Here is an 11,938-nt window from a genome sequence, read left to right as displayed (position 1 = left end):
TTCCTTGCCTTTTCCAGCCTCTAGAAGCTACCTGCATTCCTTGATTCACGATCCCTTTCTGCATCTGTGAAGCCAACAGCAGACTGTCGTCCCATCTCTTCTGACTATTGTCCTCTCGCCTTGCTCTTATTAGGATCTTCCTACTTAGATTGTGCCCACCCAGATAATCCAGAATAATCTCCCCATCTCGAGATCCTTAACTTAATCACATCTACAAAATCCCCTTTGCCATCTAAGATAACATCCACAAGTTCAGGGATTTAGGACAAGGACATATTTGGTGGCCATTATTTGCCTGCCACATGAATATATTCGGACTAATGGGACCATCAGTCTACATAAATCAGGCAAAAGGAAAATATCCCTTTAATATCAGGTCCTGTTTTACTTCTTCTTCTTAGTCCAGTAAGTTATTTTTTTAAAATTGCAATATATTTGCACATTTGTCTAAATCCTTATAAAAGTAGATGTCATTAATCCTCCACTGGTAGGACATTGATTTTGATTTGTCCTCCAGCAGCAGTGAAGAACTCCTGTTCATCCATCTGTCTCTCCTCGTCTTTTTCTTGTTTGTCACCAACAGCACAGATTTTACAGGATCATAGCCAGTTATAAAAGCAATGATTATAGTTTCCCATGATGCATTATTCTGCGGTCCAAAAAACTCGGTTTATATAACCTGTATGCACATTATTGGTTGGGAATTACATTGCCAAAGCTAAATGAAAAAAATTAAATGTTCTCTTCATACTCTTGCCTGTAACCGTGCATTTACTTTTTATTCATTTATTTATTGAGCAAATGCTTATTGAATATTTGACTGTGCAAGACACTGCAATAGATGTTAGTGACAACCAGTAAGATATAATAAATCATGATTCAGAATATGGGGGTATTGCTGTTAGTAGCTTAACTTCAGGGACTAATTCAAGTATCTAATGTCTTACATACTTATTTTCTGTCTGGGAGGTTGTTTCTAAAACCAAGGTTTTACCATTCTTATTACTTTCAGCTAACTTGAAATACAATTTCTGATGTACAGTATTATGTTTAAAAAGCCGTTTAATGCTTTCTATCCTAGTACTAAACTACAGGTTGGTTGCATTCTGAATCACAGGCTTCTAGGGATGCATTTTTCATTCCTTCTTCTTAAAGGATGAAATATCAACACCTTACACTTATTAAGCACTTACTCCTGGCCCATGCGTTACACATACTAAGTTATTTACTCAACTGTGAGGCAGGAATTACTATCCACATCCTCATATCAACAGGAAACAGAGATGACCTAGCTGCTAAGTGTAGAGCCAGGACTTAAGTCTGGGGAACTGATTCCAGAGCTTTCTTCTCTAATACACAAATCAGTGTGTACAGTATCACATAGTGTTATCACTCAGTTAAAAAAAAAAAAAGTTGGATATAATGATGGCTCCAAAACCTGCTCTTAACTGGATCATTTCCCCAACTTTGGCATACAGCTGAAAAACTATATTCTCAATAGATTGTGATGCATACAGTGAACACAAATTTTAGCAATAGCCTAAATGCTGCACAGACTTAGTAAATCCAAGTCTTATTGAATGCACATAGAAAACTGGAGCCTAGGACATTTCAGACTCAAGTTCATCTTGCTGTTGTTGAAATCCTCTCTTTAATTTGATGGCATGACTCAGGGAGAATGTAGCTCCCATCACAGTTTTTCAGAATAAGGTAGAACTACACACAGCATCTGTTTTGCTATTGGTAGTTACTTTCCCGTAATTAAGGAGGCCTGCTGTCAATTTAGGTATTTGCCCTGATGTGAATGTTTGTGTCTCCTTACAATGCCTATAGTGAAATCCTAAATGCTGAAGGTGATGGTATTAGGAGGTGGGGCCTATGGGAGCTGCTTACTTCAGGAGGATGGAACTTTCATGAACAGGATTAGTGCTCTTATGATAAAGATTCCACAGAGCTCCTTAGTCCCTTCTACCATGTGAGGAAGCAGCAAGAGATGGTAGCCTGCCCCCTGGAAGAGGACCTTCACCAGATCTCAACCATGCTGGCACCTGGTCTTGGACTTCCAGCCTCCAGAACTGCGAAAAAGTAAATATCTATTGTTTATAAGTTACCCAGTCTGTGGTATTGTGCTATAGCAGCCCAAACAGATTAAAACAGTATTATTTCTCCAGTTTCTTGGGAAAATCCTGGAGGGAAACCTGGGCAAATAATTTTGGCTGCCTCGTAATAACTCTTAGCAATATATTCTATTCACATCTAATCAGAAAGAATGCTTTTCATGTTTGCTTTATTTATACATTTGAGTACTTAACATCTTTCATTCGTAGAAACATGTAAGTTTTTCTATTCCAGAACACCCAAATCTAAAATATCTTCATGTTGAAGTTCATAGATATTTCCCAACCTAGTTTTAAAAATGTCTTGCTAAAATGTATATATATATATATATTATTTTAAAATACGTCTTGCTAAAATATATGTGTATATAAATACAAATATGTATTTGTCTAGACAATACATATATATGTCTAGACAAATTGGAAAGGGGAAAAATTAATTCAATTTATATCCACATTTTTTCAAGTCTTTGAAATATGGATACACTCAACAAGGAGGAACATTATTCAAGATAATTGAAGGTTTGGAATAAAATAGATGAAATGTGATTTATATGATTTATATACTCCAACACATAATCTAAAATATATTCAAAGTAAGTTTATATTATAGTATGAAAGTAAGTTTTGTCAGCATATATATGACTACACATGACTAATTTCTACTGAATCTCTAGTCACTTTGAAGTGATTCTCATAAATAGGGTTGTCTGTCAATAGATTTATGAAATAGAAGATGGTGTCCTGAAGGACCAATTAATTGTACAGCATGAGGAAAGGGCTACTAGTCAATAAATGGATGGTTTTTCTACATTTCTGTAGTTTCCAAATTTATAGAAAGGCAGTTACTCTACATTGGACAAACTAGACAACCTCAGACTCTGCTCTGGATGATTTGGTTACTAGCTTGCCTGAGATCAAATTTCAAGACCCTTAAACTGTTATTATGAACATGGTTCTTCTAAAGAAGAATCAGATACTTACTACTTAGAAGTAGGACAAAGTGCTAAAAATTACTTTTTTTTTAAAGATCTTAGCTTTGGAAAATTGATGAATGGCCTTGAAAACTTTGTTCATTAATTTATTCATAAAATATTTACAGTGAGCCTACCTGCTGAACTGTACTAAGACTTATACAGATGGTCACGTACAATAAGTGGTTGAGAAATTGTCTCTGTTAGATGTAGTAAAGCACATACATGCTTTTAGTGACCAAAAAGAGACCAAATCTCAATTTCCTAATGGGCCCATAGTTCTTGCCCTGGTCCCTGGATGAGAAACCCTCCATTATAAGTGTTCTCAATGATATGTATGAACAATGTATACATTCATATTTGTGCCTCTAAATCTATAGGTGGTAGGTAAATTACATAGTACTTAATATCCCCATTTTACAGATGAAATATATATATATTTATATATATCAAAAACCTAGTCAATCCTCAATTATCATGACTCGGCCCTTTTGCTTATAGTTTCCCTGTTTCTACTCCTAATTAAATAACAGAACTGGTATGAGAAAAGGACCACCTAAATAATAAAGGACTAAGATTTTTTTTAGTACTTTACTAGTGAAGTTTTAAATATATCAAGAGGACAGCTTATTGCTCTTATAAAATGCTGTCAAAACAAATGATAAATTTGGAGGAAAAGCCTTTTTGTTCAAATAAAAATGTGCTGATCTTTGACCCCATGATGTCATTTCAAGGAATGTGTCCTGACAGATATACCTAGAAAAGTATGCAAATGTTTATGTACAAGGGTATTTATTACTGCATTATCTGTAATATTGAAAAAAAAAATCTAGAGAAAGACTCAGATATCCCATTAATAGGGAAGCAGTATAGCAGAGTGGTAAAGAACCCCCTGGATTCAAATCCCATCTCCACAATTTACCGTGTGATCATGGACAAATTATCTCAGTGTGCTGTTTGTTAGTTGGCCCATCTGTAGAGTGAAGCTAATAACAAAATTTACTTCACTGGATTGTGACAGTATTTAGAACAGTGCCTAGTCCATAGTGTATGCTCAATATATTTTAGTTATCATTAGTGATAGGGAATCAAGACACATTTTGGTAGAGGCACACAATGGAATACGAGGCAACTTTTTTAAGAGGCAGCTCTATGTACTACCTTAACCAGAAGGCAGTCTTTTGCCCATTTACTTTGTCTTTTTCCCTCCCAAAGCCCAAGAAAATACTTAACCAGAGAGGAGTCAAATTTGGTGCATATATGTTGAAAAACAAGGAGCAAATTTTGGGGGGGTGCTCTAGTGGGAAAGTATTTTGGGAGTTTGGAGGGGAGGAAAGTGAGAGGCTTTGCGACAACATGGAGTGTGAAAAGAAAAAAAACAGCCAACACTTAATGATGTATGAGTCTGGTGGGTGGATTTAGGGGAGAAATGGGACCAGGGAAAGAATTATGGAGCCTATAGGAAATTGAGATCTGGGACCTTTTTGGTTACTAAATACAGATATATGTTCTCCTGCATCTTTAACTCAAGTGGAGACAACAATTTCTCAACCGTTTGTTGTGTGTAATCATGCTGAGTCAGAGGGTGAGTCAACCCTGCTCTCTGGGAGGGAGGTGCTCACAGGGAAAAAGGAATGACTTCCTGGGCTGCAGGGCCGATTTAGGAAAATTCCTTGCCCAGTGTCCTAATCAGTATCTTGGTGCCTGGGAAAAATTAACTGTTATTCCTAGGGGTGAACAGTTGACTTGCTCCACTTAACCCTAAGGATCAGGCATGATAATTCGAGTTCACATCACAGTACCCAAATTTAGGAGCACACTGGGTACTGCTGCCCAGGGGGAAAATTTTCTGCAGGCACAGTCCTTGCCTAGTAGCCTTAGCTGTAAAGCTACTGAGGAGAGCAGCAGGCTGCTGTCTCAGAAGCATAGTAGTTGGTAGTTCACCTAGCAGAAAGGTCTCTGCCCCTCTTTTCCAGTGGTTTTCATTTTCCTTCTGCAAACTGCTTTTCTTGCACAGGGACTTAATGAATTAAACCACAAAACATGAAATGGAAGAACCAATTCCAATCAAGATCATAGAGGAGTAAGATGTGGACTCTCAAGACTCAAACATGTTATTAAAAAAGATTAGGTATCTCAGTGGGGAGGGCAGAGCTCAGTGGTAGATTGCACGTTTAGGATGCACGAGGTTCTGGATTCAATGCCCATTACCTCCGTTAAAATAAATAAATTAAACCTAAGTACTTCCCCCCCCACCCCCAACTCCCCGAAACCAACCAACCAACCAAACAAAAAAGATAAGGTGTCTCTTTTCTGTCAATCAATAGATTTATATAGGGAACCACACTTTTCTAAAACCACTCCCTTGTAAGATATTTCTCCTAATGTTCCAGTTTTGGATGAGAACCGTTCCGGTTTTACCAAAGGGGAATATATTTTGTATGCCAAGTCACAATGAAGGAAAGGTGCAGAATACATGAGATAACAAATGTGAACCTGTAGAAAATGCACCTCGTATGTGACTGGGAACGATGGGAGAGGAAAGTATTAGTTAAGAACATTGGAGGCAAAACATTGAAAGAAGTAAGGAGCACATCCCACCTCTTATGGAACAAAAGGTTTGAAGAGAGATGGACACGCACGTTTGGCTAGAAAATGAAGGGTAAACAAGGAGAGGGCAAGGTCACAGTAAAGATGTGCACAGAAGTTACTGAGGAACAGCCCCAGTTTCTCAAGGGTATGCTGCTGCTCAGTGATACACTGCCCCTCCTTCCCCATTCCCTCCTGGTTTGCAGATACAAAACACCACAAAGGGGTGTGTGTAGTTGTTTAGTTTTGGCTACCAAGCAAAACATGCATTTCCACTGTATGCTTTATTGGAACTGTAATTTGGGGTGTGAGGAGCTACTGGAAGGTGTATGTTTGATCGTGATTTAACTATATCCACGCAACATCTCAGATAAAGACCAGGTTGCTTCCAGTCTTAAAAAAGAAAAAAAAAAAAAAAAAAAAAAAAACCAGAAACAGGCAAAAAAAAAAAAAAAGTTTGACCTGGGCAAGGGAAATGGAGAATAATGGAATTTAGTCCCGCTTTATTGCCCCTTTTAGATTTCCAACATCATCCCAGGACTTCCCAGCAGCAAAGCAGATACTTCTGGTCTAGAACAATGGGACAAGGTCATCCTAACCCTAGGAATATGAGGAAAATCCCCAAGTCTTGGAAGGGTTTAAAGATCTCAGTAGACTCAGTTCCTGTCCTACTTAGCCCTCATGACTTGCCACTTTCTTTTTTAATTCAGAAAATAATTTATATTAATAATGTACAGCACACTGTCTGACAGGGAGGTTATTTAACCTGCTGAAGAATACAGTAAATTCTGTAAAGTAGAAATGGAATAGAAGATACTGAAAAACTACAGTTTGGGTTCCAGTTGTACTCAGACTGTGATACTAAATATATTACTTGAGGAACACTACTTCATTTGGACCTAATACTTACCCAATCTACAGAACCCAGGCTGGACAATCTGTAAGCAACCTGACAAAGTCTCATTTCCTCCTATAAATAGCCTTAATCCCACAAAAAGCATTTCCGTTATAAGTGCCAAGGTCCTTGAGTTATATTTAAAATCTTAAAGAATTTGTGCCAAAGGGGAGGGCCTCAACTCTGTCCTATATATGAGAGGGGACATACCAACTCTACACTGGGTACAAAAGCAGTAGAGTTGGGTATGGTAAGTAATCAGAAAACAGTGATAAATTAATTGGTATATTATCAAAACTTCAGTTTATAGTTTAGTAGTCTCTTTTTTTCACTGTGTATCTTCCTCTTCATTACTGCAGTACATATCACAGGGCTGATGCCAGGAACTATTTGTCCCCCAATATTTGTTCTCCCTTTGTGGTCATTTTAATTACTTGACCCTCCTCCCATCAAGAGGTGAGATGTATGCTTCCTCTCCTTGAATCAGGGTGGACTCTGAGACTGGCTTGATCAATACAGTGCACTGAAGTGATGCTATGTAACTTCTGAAGTTGTCATACAAAGCCTTGCAGCTTCCTCCTTGGCCCCTAGGAATGCTCCTGTAGCCCTGAAACACGCTGTGAGTACAACCATCCTGAGGCTGTCGTGCTGAATAGGCCACAAGTAGACGCTCTGGGAGACAACCCCATCTGAACCTGTCCTTCCACCATTCCAGCCTAGGAGCCAAACCTCTAAGTGAAGATGCCATTTGGGGACTGAAGCTCCTTCCAGTCACAGCGGCTCCAGTCCCCAACTGTTAAAGTCATCTTCAAATACTCTTAATCATCCAGCTGAGGCTCCAGCCTTACGGACTGGAGCAGAGTTGCCCCATCTCTCTGTGCCCTTTCTATACCTTGGACCCATGGAATCCCATAAGCATAATGGCTGTCTTACACCACTAAGTTTTGGGATGGTTTGTTACACAGCAAAAGATAGCTAGAACACCTTCTCTTAGAATCTCTGTTTTAGTTGAGTGGAAGGTTGTCCACTTAAGAGGCTTCATTTCCCAGCATCCTCTTTTGCAGGTGAGTGTGGCTATGCGTCTTGCCTATGGTATGTGAGTGAAGTGATGCAATTTCCAAGTTATGTCAGTAAAACGTTAGTGCTTATCCTCCACTTCCTCTCCCTCACTGCTTCGTGCTGGCTGATAGTGATAATTGAAGCAGCTACGTAGGATCCACAGATATTCTGGATGCCTGTCACAGACTGGATTCCCCAAGTGGCAGACTGAGCAGAATTTGGTGTGCAGAATATTTATTAAGGAGTTCCCTGGGGATCAACAACAGTAAGGGAGGGGAAGAAAGCAGGAGTGGGCAGAGGGAAAAGTTGAGCTGCAATGCTGGTCCAATGGTAGTCTCAACCAACCCCACAGTGCTTGGGAGCTAAAACAGCCCTTCAGAATTGTCCTCTATTTGGTCTAGATGGCCAGGCCGTTTTCCTCCCACATGGGTCAGTCACTGGATGTGGGTCACCCTGACATATGCCTTTGCCTGGTTGTAATCATAGTGTATTATCTTTTATTGCATAATAAAATAACTCAAAATTTAGTGGCTAACAAGTATTTATTAGCTCAGTTTCTGTGTATCAGGAATCCAGAAGTATCTGCGGTTGCAGTTAAGCTGTTGGCTGGGGCCACAGTCACCTCGACTTACCTGGTGGCCAAAGGGTTCAACTCACTGATACGGGTGCTGGGAGGCCTCTTCCTGACCGCGTGAGGCGTCTCCACAGGCTGCCTGTGTCCTCACAACACGGCAGGCAGAGATCTGGGAGGGAATCAGAGAGCCCAAGACGGAAACCAGTCTTCTAAAAGCCTCATCTCAGTAGGGACATACTTATTCATTAGAAGTGAATCAGTCTGGTGCAGCCCACCCTCAGGGAGAGTGGATGACCAAAGGGCGGGAATCCCAGGAAGCAGGGATCATCAGGGCCGCCTTAGAGGCTGCCTGTCACACATGGCATGCACACAATTTTGTATCCTACCATTTTGTTTTCATCAACTTAATGTTTTGTTTTGCAACATATTCTTTGTTTAAAGAATGTATTTTTTAAAATTATAAAAGCAATAAATTCTTGTTACTGTAAAAACTTTCAAATGCTCAAATGATAGAGGTGTACAATCCTTTCCTTTATGCTATTCCTCAGACTGTTTGAACTACCCAGAGGTGACCACAATTCAGTTTTTTTTTTGTATCTGCAGGGCTACTTTTCACACACACATTATTACATTTTACGGTCGTACCAAAAATATTTTAAGCAGTCCCCTATTGGTGGACATTTAAATTCTTTGTTTTATCTGACAAACAATGCAAATGTACATTCTTACCCATGTGTCTTTGCAAATTCATGCCAGTATATCTTTAGGATAAATTCCTAGGAAGTGGAATATCTGGGTCTAAAAAAATGCACATTAAAACTTTTGATGGCTATTGTACCATGTATGAGTGTGTCTGTTTCCCTAGGTAATGGCTGATGCTGGCTATTAGTAAGCTTTTACGTTTTAGCAGGTCTGGCCATGGCCACCACTGTGTTATGTACGTATGTGTATTAGAATGTTACGATGTTACTGTAACTGATGTTTACGTATCTTTTATTATACTGTTAGCTTCTTAAGGGCACAAACTAAATTGTATTTCTCTTTGTAGTCCTAGAATTTAATACTGTACTTCACACACAGTAGATACTCTACAAATGTTGAGTAAATGTTGGAGTTGAATTTAAAGCTTTAAAATGTCACTGAACCAGGAATCAAGAGAGCTAGCTAAAACCACAAGGCCTGTCTCTAATTTGCCCCTTATTTTCTCTGGCCTTCATTTCCACAATTACAAAATGCACATGTAATACTAGATTTTTTTCTATAGTCCTTTTCAAATCTGAAATTTTATGCATCTAAGAAAGAAATTAATGTTATTAATCTTATGATCTCTTTACATACCAATTCAAATTACATGCTGTAAACTAATCACTAGTCCTAAGCCATGCATTTCCCTATTTTTCAAACAACATATGCTTTTCAGTGTATAAGTTATTTAAAAAATATTAAGATGTCAAAGATTTTGAATCAGTGATAGGTAAATAAATCTTTTACCCTTTGGTAAAACCGGAACGGTTCTCATCCAAAACTGGAACATTAGGAGAAATACCTTATAAGGGAGTGGTTTTAGAAAAGTGTGGTTCCCTATGTAAACATCACAAAACACTTTAAACACGTTGATTACCCACTGTGGATCGGGTGCTCCTGAGGAAATACAACTGTCACCCAGATTGGGGTGACATGGTGATCAACGTGTTAAGCAAATGGTATTTAGCTCTGAGATTCTTGTTTTCTTAAAATCTAGATCTGAGTCAAATTTCTCATTAATATTCTTGTCTCGGGCTAAATGAAAGAAGTAAACTAATTAAAGTACTATGCAACTGTTAAGACATTTTAAAACATTGGTTACTAGAAAATTACTTGGGGATTATCAGCTAGCATCATCTTTTTATAAAAGGTGGCCATATATGTATATATACACACTTTTTTCATTCCAAAAGATCATTATCAGATTTACTTTTTCATGTGTACTTGTTTCCAAAAGTTGAGTCAATCACAAACCTGAAGTCTAGCAATGCCAAGATAGGATTAGCCTTACAAAGTGTCCTAAAAAATGATCATACTCACGCATATCACTTATTTCTGCTTGAACTCTAATTTTCCCAGCCACACTGGGCCTTTGGTAACAGGGGTTTGTAATGACTTTGCCAGTGACATTTCAACAGTGGTCATGAATGACACTGTTAACATTAAAAAAAAAACAAAACAAAACAAAAAAACACCTCTTGCCACTGCATTGGTTGCTAATGGGAGCTTGAACAGTGGTGGGGTAATCTGTTTGGGCGGCAATAAGGCCGATAGTTTACATGAGCCAAAGGTTTATGTTGGCAAAAGAATCCGCCTGTCCACTTTCATGCGTATCAGTAGTCCTCACCCTCCCTCAGTGGCCTATCACTAGCTTTCCCTCCTCTGATAGCACTGTTTTATGTCTTTCCTCTCAGAAGTAATCTCTTTTAAGGGTTAGTTAGAATCCAACAGGCTCAGTAAATCTTACTGTGACTGGTTAAAATTCCATCAAAATACGCATAGAGTTTTGCATAATAAATTAATTTTCACAATCCTGGTGGATGGTTTGTGGTAGTAGTATTCTGTTGACTGGATTGACCTTGTATGAGTCATTTAATTATTTTGAGTCTTAGGAAAGAAATACATTTCTTTAGGAAAACATAAGCTAGAAGTTATATTAGGCATGACTTTCCCTCTCCCAATCAATGGAACTGATTTTTTCACTTGATTCACTTAGCATGGGGACTTCAAGGACTCCCTTGGATGGTTAGTTGCAACCTTCTGAAACTACCAGCAAAATTCTGATTACACATTTTCCTATGATGACGGTCCTCAGTTATTAAACACATTGAGCATTTACTACGTGTCAGGAAATAGGCCAAGAAAGTTTTAAAGGCTTTCTGCCTTAATCCTCATAACAACCCCATGACGCAGGAGTAAGTACAATTATTACAATTTTTATCCTTGTTACAGATGAAGAAACAAATCTTAATTTTTTCTAAGTAACTTTTCCAAAGTTGAACAAGATCTGTCTGACCTGGCAAGAAATGGTGTTTAAACAACTCAGCAACAAACAATAATAAATTATTGTACACTGAGTATTGTTAAGAAGGTATAGTACTTTTATTAATGTATTCACTATAATAAAACTTACAATAAATTGGGGGGGGCATACTGTATGGAGTTTAAGCTTTAAGATTTTTCCTGTACATCTATTCAGTTTTTATAGTGGTTCAAAAGGTTTTTATTAGAGGCAAAATGGGTCAATAAAAGTATCTTTAATTAAACATTCTTGCTTTTAGTCTCTAACTGGGTGACAATGGGCAAGTTATTTGATATTTTTTTGGTCTTATATACCAATTGATAGCAGAATTTTTGTGAAAATTAGACATAATGTACTTAAAGCTTTAATGGCCATATTCAGAAGGTCCTCTCTGAATGGCATCATTATTCCAGAGTCTTTCTGGATTGCCATCGTAACCCAAAATGACTTGACCTTGATCCTTTGCAGATTTCTCATTGTTGACTCCCTCACTGCTTAGAATCAAAATTTCATCAGCAACATTACTCTTCTTACCTAGATGTATTTTTCTTCTATCTGGGGCTTTTCTTTGGAAAGTCTGGCAACCATCTTCAATGTTTACACTCACAATAACCTTAATATTCAGCATTAAGTGGCTAATAGGTGCCCCTGCGATGGCCTTTCATTTTACTTCACAAAAAAATC

Source organism: Camelus dromedarius, chromosome 4 (genome assembly GCF_036321535.1).
Source record: "Camelus dromedarius isolate mCamDro1 chromosome 4, mCamDro1.pat, whole genome shotgun sequence".
NCBI lineage: Eukaryota > Metazoa > Chordata > Mammalia > Artiodactyla > Camelidae > Camelus > Camelus dromedarius.
This window is presented reverse-complemented; position numbering follows the sequence as displayed.